The sequence below is a fragment of the Podarcis erhardii genome (genome assembly GCF_964252035.2).
Source record: "Podarcis erhardii genome assembly, chromosome: 2".
In the NCBI taxonomy this organism is placed as follows: domain Eukaryota; kingdom Metazoa; phylum Chordata; class Lepidosauria; order Squamata; family Lacertidae; genus Podarcis; species Podarcis erhardii.
Genome location: NC_138498.1, coordinates 74,482,015 through 74,496,848, shown reverse-complemented (window position 1 = coordinate 74,496,848; position 14,834 = coordinate 74,482,015). Strand labels below are relative to the sequence as shown.

At 42.8% G+C, this 14,834-nt stretch overlaps 1 protein-coding gene across 4 annotated transcripts in view; it reads right to left on the bottom strand.

Annotated features, from left to right (window-relative positions):
• Positions 1-14,834, bottom strand: part of RAD54L2 (RAD54 like 2) — a 73,455-nt gene that overhangs the window by 52,985 nt on the left and 5,636 nt on the right. For 3 of the 4 annotated variants that reach the window (XM_081850462.1, XM_081850467.1, XM_081850468.1), the window contains exon 1: positions 2,555-2,710. The exons of the other annotated variant lie outside the window; for it this stretch is intronic. The gene's annotated coding sequence lies outside the window, so the exon portion shown is untranslated. Of the gene's footprint in view, positions 1-2,554; positions 2,711-14,834 lie in introns of those variants that run through there. 4 annotated transcript variants of the gene reach the window in all.

The following is a 14,834-nucleotide window of genomic DNA, read 5'->3' as shown; positions in this document are numbered from 1 at the left end:
TCAGTAGGTGACATCCAACATCACATGAGTGATGTTGCATGATGTGATTTTGAAGACCACCAATATTTGAAGCAGATTTGGGAGTGCACATGGAAGAGGGAGAATCGGTTCAAACAATGGTGTCCATTCTTCTAGCAAGTACACACTTGCATTGCACGTCACTCCTAGAAGTACACACTTCTAGCAAGTACACACTTGCATTGCACGTCACTCCTAGACTATATCAACACATGAGCCTACAAGGTAAGGTAGACATGCAGAACACCTGCAGACTGCAGCATGTACACCATGAAGAATCCTCCGAACTCCCTCAAACTTGGTTCATCTTATTAGTCCACATGGAGAAAAATAAATTTTAGATAACCTGCCACTACTCATATGCAAGTACTTGGAAAAGGAAACCTGAGGCACAAAAGGTTTAGCATCATTTAGGGAGATGACAACATCTGGAAAAGTATTTCAAAATTCCTGGGAATCACCAATAAGTTTTAGGCCACAAACTTGAAGAGAGCTGGGAGATAAAAATCCCTAAGGAACCAACACAAAATTTCAGAAGCCCAGGAAACTAAGTTTCTTCCATTTCTGAGATTATATTAAAGCAGTACATTTATTAGGGAGTAAAATACTTGCCTCCCAAAGGAAACGAAACCCAACTACAAAAAAGACAAAGACTGAGTTGGCCTAAAAGATCTCTGCCCACCTGTGCAGAGATGTGCCATGCTAATTAAGAAAGAAAATATCTTTGGCTCAGTATCTTTATTCCCATGCCTTATTGTAACTTAGCCTGTAATTAAGTCTAAGAATGTGCTACTGAAACAACATCATATTGTTCCCTGTTTACCCCTGCTGTCACTCCCCTTCCTCTGTTGTTTCCCCTGTGTTGAATTTTAGTTTAGACACTCCTTGGGGCAAGGATCTGTCCTCTTCCACTTTGTAAAATGTCATACACACCAATGGTGCTATATAAACAACAGCAATCCTTCCACCTGTAGTGAAACGTCTTTACGCCAAAGAGTGGGAAGAAATGGAAAACAGGCTACTGCCAGGTTCTCACTTCATCAACACCATCATTTCAAATATGTGCCTTTCCATCTAGTGCTAGAAAACAGAACCCTAATTAAACAAACAATCTAAACAACTCTGTCTTAAGTCCTATATAGAAAAGTTATTCAGTCAAATCATTAGGACAGTAATTCCTCTCTACTTCTCTCTCCACAAATTATTCAGTCTCCTAATTATTACCCTTACCAAGTTCAACTTTCTCAGAGTTGTCCCTTCACAGAAGTTTGTGTATCTCCTGTGCAGGTGAGATACCAAAAAAAAAAAAAAAAAAAGTATTTCAACTGAGACGAAGATATGGATACACACAAGGCAATTGTGTTTTCCCCCCTTCCACACTACCAACCAAAAGCAGCTGTCTCTACAGAAATTCATCTTTTGTCAGACTCCTTTGCTACTTCCCCCCAATACACTCACTTTTTAAAGGCCTGCCCCCTCCCTGCCCTTTCTGTGTAGGTTGCGACCCCTAGAGGCAGAAAGCATGCTTCTGTACAACACCTACTTTACAGTACATGCTTAGTGGTAGTAATAGTTACAGCTTTAGGAAATTTTCTTTTCAAAGAACAATGACACAAATGTGATAAGTAAGCAATATAGCACAAAATAAAATTAAAGCAAGTGAGTACTAGCCACATTTAGATCAAGTGGGAGTGAAAGAAGTCAGAAAATCTAAAACAGGGCAGAGATCAAAAGGCACCCTGCCAGGTGCCATCCCACTTTGAAGTTTTCAAAGTTTTACCAGATTCCAACCTCTCTTTGCTAGTCACCATAACTGGTAAAAAAAAGAAAAACAGAGGATCTGATTCAAAGTTAATGTTGTAGCTAAGTCCCTCTCCAAAAAAAGGGGGCATTTCTAATACCAATTTTTCACACTGTATAACATTATGCAAACGGTTTAGTACTTTCTTTTAAAATCCCTAGCTTTTCTGTAAGAGTTTGCCCTATTTTTTTATTTTTTTAACACACACCCCACACTCACAGTTATGAACACTGCATTCCCGGAGTAATATGAACGATTTCCCACTTTCTTTTTTCTCCCGTTGATACAACACCTAGCGCCACTTCCCTGAGCATCCCTTAAAAGTCTCCATAGCTCGCTGCCTTCATCTCCAGAGATCCCCACCTCATTGTTCGGGGAAAACACTCTTCACGTGTACTAACTCGGGTGCTTTTGTCCAGATGCACGCGCACACCCCTTTGGTGCTAATCTCGCTCCCCGGACCCCCCCTTCCCTCCCCCACCCCATGCCGGCCTCCCCGCCCCCGAGCCTCGGCTGAGCCAGAGCGGTAGCCGCGCATTCCCGGGGCGCCGCCGCCTGGCCTGCTTCCCTTCCCCCTTCCCGAGCCTGGCTCTGCCGAGGAGAGCGGGGAGGGGCTTTGCCTCCCACCCCTGGGCCCATCCGCTCCCCCGGCGCCTCCATTTGTGTGCGCTCCCTCCCTCCCTCCCTCCATGCAGGCATCCCTGTCCGCGACTCCAGCCGGCGGCCGGCTCTCACCTCCTGGTGGGGCTGCGGGCCAGGCCGCGGAGGGAGCGGGGGCTGAGGCGCTCGGCGCGCTCTCGGTGGCGCGCCGGCCCCCGTTCACCCGCGTCGTTGTCGCCGCCTCCGCCTCCTTCTCCTCGCTCCTCTCTCCCTCCGCTTGGGGTCCGCAACGGTAAAGCGTCCCCTCAGCTGGAGCCACCCAGAGGATCCCCCGGGCAGCAACAGGCGCTCCCGCAGCAAAGGTTCCGTGAGGTGCAGAAAGGTTCCCACGTCCCTCGCAGCGGGAGGGCGGCAGGGGCCGAGCGGGAGGGAAGGCGAAATAAAACCGGGGAGGGGGGCGAGCAACAGGAACGCGTCCGTTACCAATCCCCCAAAGGCGACGAGGGCACGTCGAAGAGCTGTCGCCGGCAGTGCTCGTGTTTGCAAGCAGGAGGCAGCCCTGGTAGGCCTGGAGAGAAGCACGAGATGTTTAGCGCCGTCTAAACCACCGTGTCGAAACCAAGACGTGAAACCTCACTCGGTTGTCCCAGGGCCAGTCTCGCGGACTTGACGGCAGTTTTTTGGGCCAGGAAAAGGACAGGTGGTGGAGCCATGTTAGCCCGTCAGAAGAAGAATCCAAAAAATCAAATGTGGGGTAGCCACTTTGAAAACGTACAAAATAGAAAAGTTGGCTATGGTCAACAGAAATAAAACACACACTAGAGGCCAACCAACTTGCCACAAAGTAGCGAGCAACGTTTTCAGCAAAAATGGGAAAGAAAGGAAATTTGCTGTTGGGATGCAAGGAGTGTCAAGCAGTAAAAAGAGATTTCAGGTCGCTCTGAGTGCTTTTGGGGCAAAGGATAATAGTTGTGTTTCCTTTTAATAGCACACATTGGGAACCATGATATTTGAAGAACCTCTGCCTCTTTCCACATGAACCTGCCTGCCGACTGCATTTGTCTTCATTGGCCTTGCCCCATCCTCTGCCACAAGGAGAGGTGCTCAACTGGGATATGGGACAGGGCCTTCCCAGTTACAGCACCCCAACCGTGGAATTCTCACTCAAGTGAAAATAATTTGCCCATTCACTGATTTTCCCCCTGACCCATTTCTTTTATTCCACTGGGATTTTTGCTTCCTACCTGCTTGTGTATCTGTGGTTATCTTGTTTTAATGCTCTGTTTTTAAAAACACAACAAAAACAAAACAAAGAGAGGTAAAATATACCTCTGTGGTGTTGGTGTAATGGCTTCTGTGTCCACTGCAGACTTAACCAAGCAGAGATGTAGGACACACTCAGCACCGAAAATACAAAAATGGAAGAAAACAGCAGACACATTCATAATGTCCCTGAAAATCCACTACCAATCAGGGATCATATTTCTGACAATACCCACATGCAATGCAAGCCTTTCACTGTCTAATTAATGTATGTGCTCAATAATATATATATAAAACATAACACCCCTTTCCCCCGGTGCTTCAGCTCTACTCAAAGTAGGTGCCCTTACAGCTGCTTTAAAAAGGCTGTGGGGGATCTGATATCTAATCGGGGTTGGTGTGTTGTGCAACAAGCATACAGAGTTCAATGAGACTGGGGGGGTGGGGGCGAGGCTCGGTTAATTTCATTGTACACAGGTTGTACATTGACAATAATGGTGTTATTATTATTCACTCCTTTGGGGCCCTATTGTGATTTCTGCATAGTTTCCCAAATTTTCCACTCTCTAACTGTTTGACTTCACCCCCAAAGGCACACTCCTCCATTGTCTCCCAAGACACATGGACGTCAGCCAATAATAATACTTAGTTCTTTGGTTGTGCTTTTTCTAAGCCATCAAAACACTTCTCAGTAAACCTCGCAACAACCTTATAAGGTTCAGTTAGCATATTTGCTAAAGCTAAACAAGTATCTTTATTTACAATTTACACCTGAAGTGTGAATATGGATCTTAGATACAGAAGTTCCACTTGAAAATGTAAGGGAGTTTATTAATTCAGATTTTAAGGAAAGTTAGTAGGAAATGTAAATACAGATGGCTTGATTATAAATAAAGGCATTCGTTTAGCTTGAGAAAATATGCTAGCTTACATAAAACTATATTTCAAACCGTATAAATATCCCCATCATTATAGCAATGACATAAGACACTCCGGTGCATGTAGTCAATAGGGGTTTGCACATCTAACCCTCTGCATCTGTTTTCCTCTCCCCTGTGGTTCTGCAATCCCTACTCATGCAGAAAGTATCAAATTGCATTCACATGGTGAGGTTTTATTAAAGAGAATAAGATGGTGGTTGTCACATTGGCTTTTCTCATAAAAAAGTGACCTCCTAAAGAAAAAAAGACAATTAAATCTGATTGGTTTTTCGCACATTGATCTTGAAGGGATTTTGTAACTATATCCCTAGTTACTAGACCTTCATATTAGATTATGCTTCATGAGAAATCCACTGGAGATAATGTCTGTCAAGACTGTTGTTTAAGGTGTTACATAAATGTACAGTGTGTATGAATGTACAATTTACTGTGTTGTTATTCAGTCTGCACCAACTCAACCTGAATGGTTTGTCTGCAGTTTTTCCCCTCCCCCAGGTATTTGGCTGTTTGAACATTGCAGTTTGTTTAGGCACAAGCAGGAAGGCTCTGGATGACAGGTGTCAACCAATGGATTATGGTCCTGCTGTGCCTGGGCGGTGACAAGCTTCAGTATAATTTAGAAGAGTTTGTTGGAGAGATCTGTAAGTTTTTGAGGACACTCCCAGCTCATGGACTCGTAACCAGTGCTGCTGCAGGTCACCCTTTTGAAATACACCCAAGACAAGGGTGTCATCCCCTTTTGTTGTTTTTGTGTTGATTGGTAATGTGTCTGGGGGAGGAAATGTTGTTTTTTTAAAAAAAATATTTATGCATTTTTACAACTGTTGTAAATAAATAATACATTGTCAACCACACATCCATTTCCTAAGGACTTCCCAGGCCACCTCTCTGTCGCATCCTATGTAAACCCTGATCAGTTGCATATCCTGATCTACCACCCATTTTTATCTCAAATCTTCCTTTATTTGATATTATCTGCTGCTTATATATTTACTCCCACTTGCAGATTGAATTAAATATCCTTCTAAGATAGTCTCCAAAACACTTCCACTCTTTTCTTAACTGTGTCTCATCTTTATTTCTTATTTTTATTTTTTATTTTTTTATTAAGGATTTTCTTGTTTTACAGAAGGGTAGTGCCTCGTATTTTTTTTTTCTTCTTCTTCTTCCATGTAACGTTTTTACAAATTTTATTTCTTATTTTTGTGGTAAAGTTGCTAATTCTGTTTGGTCTATCAATTTATTCTGCCAGATTGCTTTTGCAGGTACCTCTTTTTCTTTCCATTTTTTTTGCACAGACTATTATAGCTGCAGTGGTCACATATAGTCGTCATCATCATCATCAACCTTTTATTCGACCGTCAGTCAGAAAAAAAATACAAATACATTTGTCAATACACAGTTAAAACATCCAAGAAGATTTTAGAGCTTAGCCAACACTAAAAGGGCTAAACAGATAGCCCCATGTCAATACAGTCAATTATGGTCTTGCAACGCTTAAAGGCGGTCACATATAAAAAGAGGTTGAATGCCTTGTTTGGTAAGTCATCACTTATTATCCCTAGTATAAAGGCGTCTGGTCTTTTGGGAAACGTGAGTTTAAATATATTTTTTAATTCTATATGGATCATTTCCCAGAACTCTCTAGCATATATACACAACCACCACATAGGCATCAGGGTTCCTTCAACCCTGATGCATATGTGGACCCTTTTCTATACATTTTCACCAATTTGCTAGGTGTCCGGTACCACCAGTACATCTTTTTTTTTTTTTTTTAAATAATTTTTATTGATTTTACAACATAAACAAAAAACAAATAAACATAACACGACTTCCCCGAACCTCCCCTTCACTGCATCCATATTTTAAAATTTTTAGCAATTCTTCATCCCATTTTTATATTTAATTCTCTTTAAAAAAAAAAAAAAATTCTATTTTATAAATTTCAATTTATAGCTGTAATTCTTTGTATCCAATCCCTTGACATCTTAACATTCCGAAATTTTACAACAATTTTTAAGATAGATTTTAAATTTTTTCCAGTCCTCCTCCACTGTCTCTTTCCTCTGGTCACGGATTCTGCCGGTCATCTCTGCCAGTCCCATAAATTCAGTCACCTTGGTCTGCCATTCTTCCAGAGTAGGTAATTCTTTAGTCTTCCAATACTTCGCCAAAAGGATTCTTGCTGCTGTTGTTGCATACATAAAAAAGGTCCTATCTTTCTTTGGTACCAATTGGCCGACCATGCCCAGGAGAAAAGCCTCCGGTTTCTTTACAAATGTCCACTTAAGGATTTTCTTAATTTCGTTATAGATCATTTCCCAGTAGGCCTTAATCTTTGGGCAGGTCCACCAAAGGTGATAAAAAGTTCCTTCACATTCATTACACTTCCAACAATTGTTATTGGGCAAATGATATATCTTTGCAAGCTTGACTGGGGTCATGTACCACCTATAGATCATTTTCATTATGTTCTCTTTCAGGGCACTGCATGCCGTAAATTTAATACCTGTGGTCCATAACTGCTCCCAGTCAGCAAACATAATATCATGACCAATATCCTGTGCCCACTTAATCATAGCTGATTTAACCGTTTCATCCTGTGTATTCCATTTTAGCAGCAGATTATACATTCTAGACAAATTCTTAGTATTGGGTTCTAGCAATTCTGTTTCTAACTTTGACCTCTCCTTCTGAAATCCTAGTTTTCTGTCCTGCTTAAAAGTTTCATTGATCTGGAAATAATGTAACCAATCTCGGACTTTAGGTTTCAATTTCTCAAAACTCTGTAGTTTCAACTTTTCACCATCATATTCTATAATTTCACAATATTTTGGCCAATCTGTATCCATGTTCAGTCTTTTTACCGCCTTGGCCCACCAGTACATCTTCTGTAGGTTTTCCTTAATAAGATAACATGCTGAGAAATTCATGGTTTCCCCCCATAGTTTCTCCCAAGCATTTTTATATTGTAACCTATATCTATAGCCCATTTAATCACTGTCATCTTAACCATCTTGTCTTTACACTCCCACTCCAATAACAGTTTATATATTTTAGAGATTAGGGAGGGAATGATTATGGGTCCTACCTGATGACAACTGAGAGCTCCAAGGGTGAGTAGTATGTTATTTTGCTCCACCTTTTAATGTGAGCTTAATTTGGGGAGGTAGCAGCAGAAGTGAGAATACTGCAAGAACCAATAATTTGCCCATTATTAGGCTGTTTATCTCTTGTTTTTCTGTATTTTGGACATGCTATTATGGGGGACGCAGGTGGCGCTGTGGTGTAAACCACTGAGCATTGGGCTTGCCGATCGGAAGGTTGGCGGTTCAAATCCCCGCAACGGGTGAGCTCCCATTGCTTGGTCCCTGCTCCTGCCAACCTAGCAGTTCAAAATCACGTCAGAGTGCAAGTAGATAAATAGGTACCACCTCAGCGGGAAGGTAAACGGTGTTTCTGGGCGCTGCTCTGGTTCGCCAGAAGCAGCTGAGTCATGCTGGCCACATGACCTGGAAAAACTGTCTGCGGATAAACATCGGCTCCCTCGGCCAGTACAGTGGTACCTCTAGATGCAAACGGGATCCGTTCCAGAGCCCCGTTCGCATCCTGAGTAGAACATAACACGCAACTGTGCGTCTGCAGGTCACGTTTTGCCACTTCCGTGCATGCACATGACGTCATTTTGAGCGTCTGCGCATGTGCAAGTGGCGAAACCCGGAAGTAATGCGTTCCGTTACTTCCATGTCACCACAGAGTGTAACCTGAAAATGCTCAACCTGAAGCATATTTAACTTGAGGTATGACTGTAAAGCGAGATGAGCACTGCAATCCCAGAGTCTTTGCAACTGGACTTAGCTGTCAGCGGTCCTTTCCCTTTAGTACCTTTAGTAGTTATTACGGTCCCATATGTTAATATGGATTTTTAATAGGATATCTTACCTGGTAGTTCTTTGTGGTGTTTTTATTGTATTTGGCTTTTAGTTGTGATATTTGTAGAATGCTGCTAACCACTCAGATGTTTATTCTGTTGATGAAGTGGTGGTATATAAATTACTTAAATACAGTGGTGCCCCGCAAGATGAATGCCTCGCAAGACGAAAAACTTGCTAGACGAAAGAGTTTTCCGTTTTTTGAGTCGTTCCGCAAGACGAATTTCCCTATGGGCTTGCTTCGCAAGACGAAACGTCTTGCGAGTTCTTGCGAGTTTGTTTCCTTTTTCTTAAAGCCGCTAAGCCGCTAATAGCCGCTAAGCCGTTAATAGCCGCTAAGCCGCTAATAGCCGCTAAGCCGCTAATAGCCGTGCTTCGCAAGACGAAGAAACCGCAAGACGAAGAGACTCGCGGAACGGATTAATTTTGTCTTGCGAGGCACCACTGGAAATGAAATGAAATGATTCTCCCAGAAACATGCCACACTGCCACACACTGTGTGCTTCCTTAAGTAACCATGAGAAGCAGAAAGGGATTAATGGAAACATTTGCTCTGGTACTTGTGCTGTGGGACAACATTCTAATAATCCCAAAGTGTGAATGTTCAGTGGATAATTGCTGCCCAGCAAACAAATATCCACCAAGTTTTAAGCTACTTATGCTCCTTGTCTGCTTCAGGGTACATTGTCCCAGCACATTTAATACTTGCCCTTAAGGAAAAAAATACCATGTACGTAAATTTTCCTTTGACCAGTGGTCCTGCAGCAAGAGTCTATACGAAGCACAGCTTAGGTGAGATAGCATCCAAAAGAGGATGGGTGCTGTGATAATCATTAAAAGGATCCTTCCTTTGTTTTGATAGATATACATTTTACTCAGCGGCTTTTATATGTCTGTCAACTACAATATGAGTCAGTATTCAAGACAATATCAATTACAGGCATTAGAGGATGTGAAGGTCATTAAACACAAGTTATCTCCCTGTCTGTTAGGCTGTTTAAAAAATGCCAGAAAATGCAGCTGGTGAATTTTGAGCTATCACTGTCTGGTTCTATGCACGTTTACGCAGAAGTAAGTTCCAGTGATTTCATTGTGAATTGTTCCCAAATAATTGTACTTTGTAGGGACGCGGGTGGCGCTGTGGGTAAAACCTCAGTGCCTAGGACTTGCCGATTGTATGGTCGGCGGTTCGAATCCCCGCGGCGGGCTGAGCTCCCGTCTTTCGGTCCCAGCTGCTGCCCACCTAGCAGTTCAAAAGCACCCCTAAGTGCAAGTAGATAAATAGGTACCGCTTTTTATTTTATATTTATTCATGGAAATAAATGCAAGCTATAAATAAAACAAAAAACGGCTCCTGGGAAGGTATGGAATGGGTCAATATGATAGAGCCCAGAGATAGGAAGAAATGATGAGGAGTAGCAGTGGCAGAGCTTAAGAGAGTGAGAGCTGGAGAGACTGACATAATGGTTCGTGTTAGTCACATTTCAGACCTGGGTTTAAAATGATGGCCCCTGAGGCTGCAGTGGCAGGCCTGGGACTGAAATGGGGCCACTGTTATTCCAGTCCTAGAGCCATCATTGGAGTTCCATGTCATAACATCATAAGAACCCTGCTGGATCACTCTCAGGGGCAGGGGAGAATTGCTGTCTCCCCCCACTCAACTTCTGTCCCCGGAATGCACTGGCTTTCACCAAACTCAGTAAGAGCTAGGGCATTCTGCACTGAACTCGGTAAGAGCTAGGGGGCAGGGAAGACAAGTGGCAGCACCACGCTCCGGAATAGCCACCCTCTTGCAGTGGCAGCAGTGGTAGAATGGACAGAGTGCCACCTCTTGCACTTCTGCTGCCTGGAGTGGGTGCTTCACCCTGTTTTATGGGAAGTCCAGCCCTGATCAGACCAAAGTCCATCTACTCTAGCATCTGGTTCTCACAACCTCACTCTCACTGGTTGTGCTTTCCAGCAACTGGTGTTTAGAGGCATATTGCTGTCAATTAAGAGGTAGCACACAGCCATTGTGGCTAGTAGCTACTGATAACCTTATCTGCCATTAGGATGATGGGAATTTTAGTTCAGAAACATCTGGCGGGTCAGAGGTTCCCCACCCTTGATGCAACATCTTGTCTTAAGAAGAGTCTGGAGAATTAGAAAACTTACCACATTTTGGTGATGTTCTGACTGGTACAAGTACAGTATAGCTATTGCCCAGCTACGGAGTTTTATCCTGGTAATACCCTTCATTAGGGATATATCTAAGGTGATGTTCCGCTCCTCAGGATAGTGAACACAGTTACAGAAGTGCTTACTTCCCTCTAGAGGCGTTATGGGGAACAGTAACTGTGAGCAGAGCTACTTGCAAGAGAGGGAGAAGGAGAGAGAGATGGGCCTTGCTATGTTGAACAGTAAGCTGGGGTCCTTCTCCGTATTAATAATAGACATGTTGGCAAAAAACCAGGCTGCCCTTTCACACAGATTCACTTGCAGGCTCTTCCTCTCCTGCTAGCAGGGCAGGTTTCAAGGAAGGGCTGCAGCTGGCTGGGTGAAGCAATTCATTTTTTCATTGTAAGTTTTTTAACTGTTTAAAATTATTGTAACCCACCGTGGGACCTTAGGGTGAAGGGTGGGTTAATAATAATATGTTGGGGGGGGGGGTTGGCTGAAGTGCAGACTGGAATTACTGATTATTAGTTAAGCTTTGAAGCGCCAATACTTTGGCCACATCATGAGAAGAGAAGACTCCCTGGAAAAGACCCTGATGTTGGGAAAGATGGAGGGCACAAGGAGAATGGGATGACAGAGGACGAGATGGTTGGACAGTGTTCTCAAAGCTACTAAAATGAGTTTGACCAAGCTGGGGGAGGCAGTGGAAGACAAGAGTGCCTGGCGTGCTCTGGTCCATGGGGTCACGAAGAATCGGACATGACTAAACAACAACAAAGTTAAGCTTTGACCATTGGCCGTTTGGGGAAAGCCCATCACTCTGTGAGGGAAGGGTTGTAGTTGAGTGGAAGAACATCTGCTTGGCATGCAGAAGGACCCAGGTTCAATCCCCAATACAGTATCTCTATAAAGCATACCCTGTGAAACCCTGTAAAACTGCTGCCAGTCATTATAGACAATACTGACTTAGATGGACCAATGGTCTGACTCAGTACAAGGCACCTTCCTATGCAACACAGTACAGTGCAATTGTATATTCTCTTCCTATGGTCCTTCGCCAGTTGTGCATTTTGCTTGCCTCAGTTTCTAGTCCTGCTTCTAACCAAGGAAACTTAGCTTTTATTCAAAATATACTGAACCTGCCACCACAACTCCATCAATGAGTGCATTCATTTGTTCCATCAGATGCAAAGCATCCTTTTCATTTATCCACCGTGCTCCAAAAGTCATAGAACCAATTCCACCTTAGAAAGAAAGTTAATTACATTTGCTTTGTAGTATTTGCAAGGGCAATTTCCAATGCTAACGCTTTTTAGATTATGCCTTTGAGGTTTCAGGTGACTTGTGATGAGCACATTTTCATATTTCTTACCAGTAATTATTTATATAAAAGATTGTTTTACTCATCATTTTAACTCATTGATTTCTTTAACCTCTAGCAATCTGGTAGATGAATGCTTTATTATTTATTAGGTGTATTTATTTACACCCCACATTTTTTCACCATTGCCAAAGGCTAATATAATCAATATTTAATTGAAAATATATGCCGTAAGGCTACAGTCCTGTCCATACTTAGCTGGGACTCAATGGGACTGAGTTTTAAGTAGATAAACTACAGGAATGCACTATGAAACAGCTAAAATATGAAAGGTATACAATCCATTTAGAAAGTTTCTTATGCAAAGCCCCATTTAAATGAGTGGGGATTGCACAGTTGGAATAACTGTGTGTAGTTATACACACTCAAGTCCCATTAAAATATATATGGGTAGGGCTAGGAGAGAACCCAGTCTGAAATTTTGGAGAGCCTTAGCCAGTCAGTGCAGTGCAGACAGTACTGAGGTAGATCGACCAATGGTCTAACTCAATATAAAGCAGATTCCTATATTACAAATACATAATATAAATACTTATCTGCAACTCACCTACACCACAAAATATGTGTTGTTGTTGTTGTTTATATACCGCCCTATACCTGAGGGTCTCAGGGCGGTTCACAGAATAAAATCAAAATATAAAACCACAAAATACATAATAAAAATAAAAACAACAACCCAATAGTGCCCCCCCCCGTGTAATTCCCTGTAGGCAGGTTCCAGGTATTGCATATTAAGAGTCCCATGGACTGCAAGAAGATCAAACCTATCCATTCTTAAGGAAATCAGCCCTGAGTGCTCACTGGAAGGACAGATCCTGAAGCTGAGACTCCAATACTTTGGCCACCTCATGAGAAGAGAAGACCCCGATGTTGGGAAAGATGGAGGGCACAAGGAGAAGGGGATGACAGAGGACGAGATGGTTGGACAGTGTTCTCGAAGCTACCAGCATGAGTTTGACTAAATTGCGGGAGGCAGTGGAAGACAGGAGTGCCTGGAAGACAGAAGTGCCTGGCGTGCTCTGTGTTGATCCCTTGATACAACCTTGGACAATACATCAGCAGGAATTTCATTACCTGGCATATAGGACACCGTTACGAGTCCCTTCTGAATACATTCCCTAGCATGTTGCAGTTTGAATTGCAAATGCTTCGTGCTTTGCTTACAACCTTCAGAATTCAGCAAAGCCAAGCATGCTTTGTTGTCTTGGTAAACCTGGATTGGACATTTGACAGGAATTTTCATGTCTTTGCACAATTGTAACAACCATTCACAATCTTTAAGTGAATAAGACAGTGCATTCAGTTCAGCTTCACAAGTACTTAAGCTAACTGTTGTTTGCTTCTTGCATGACCAATCAAAAAGACCCTGACTGTACATGTAGCAAACTCCAGACGTACTTTTCCTGTCTGTAGTGTCACTACCAAAACTTGCGTCTGCAAATATTTCAAGACCACCAGACTTCTGATTGTTAAATCTTAGTCTGTAATGCATAGTGCCTTTCATATAGCGAGCTATGCGTTTCAGAGCTTTCCAATCCTTAACAGTAGGATTGTTGACTTGTCTTCTTAGCAAATTACAGCTATCAGCAATGTCAGGTCTTGAACATCTGGCAATGAAGTTTAGCTTGCCTAGCACACTTCTGTACCGTGTAGTGTCAGAAAATGCTCCTTCAGTGTCATCTACCTGATAACCTGTTGTCATCGGTGTGTCTACAGGGTTAGCATCCATCAGGTTTAGTTTGCTTAACACATCAGCAATTTTCCGTGACTGGTGTACTTGAATGTTACCATCTTGATTTCTCTCTATTTCCAGAGATAGGTAGTTGTTTACCTCACCAAGATCTTTCATGTCAAAGTGCTCTTTCAGTTGAGCTAGGGCGTTATTGTACATTGTGACATCTTTCCAAAAGAACAAAATATCATCAACATAAAACAAGCAATACAGCTTCTTTTGCCCCTCCTCTTTGACAAATGCACATGGATCAGCTTTCCCTTGCTGAAAACCTAGAGAAAACAATACTTTAGTGAGTTTTGTGTGCCAACACCGTGCCCTTTGTTTGAGACCATAAAGGGACTTCTTCAGAGCACAAACAAATCCCTGTTTTATCTGTACGCCATCAGGTGGAAGCATATAAAGAGATTCACCTAGAGATCCGTACAAAAACGCTGTATTCACATCGTGGTGACTAACGTGAAGATTCTCTTCTGCAGCAAGCTTGAGCATAAGCCTAATGCTCTCATACCTCACGGTGGGTGAGTAGGTCTCGTGATAGTCTTCACCTGGTACCTGTGAAAAACCTCTGGCTACCAATCTGGCTTTGTGTCTGACTATCTTGCCATTTTGATCAGTCTTCGCTTTGAAGACCCATTTGCTTCCAAGCAGTTTCATTCCTGGAACTACTGGAACTAGCTCCCATGTTTTGTTCCTCTCTAAGGAATCAAGCTCAGCCTTCATGGCATTTAACCATGGCTCAGCATCCTTTGAATCCAAATCCTGGATTTCTTGGAAACTTGAAGGTTCAAATACCTTCTTGGAGCTTTTAACAGCTGCTACTGCTGTCTTAGCAAACTCATCAGCAAATCTCTTTGGAGGTCTGCCTTTTGTGGCTCTCTGAGACCTGCGAATTAGCCTTAGGTCTTCAGCACTCTCCTCTTCCTTCTTAGGAGAAAAGTGGCCTATTGTGAACAATGGTTCCTCCAATTCTTGATCAGAGCTTTCAGAGGGTTGCATATAGGCT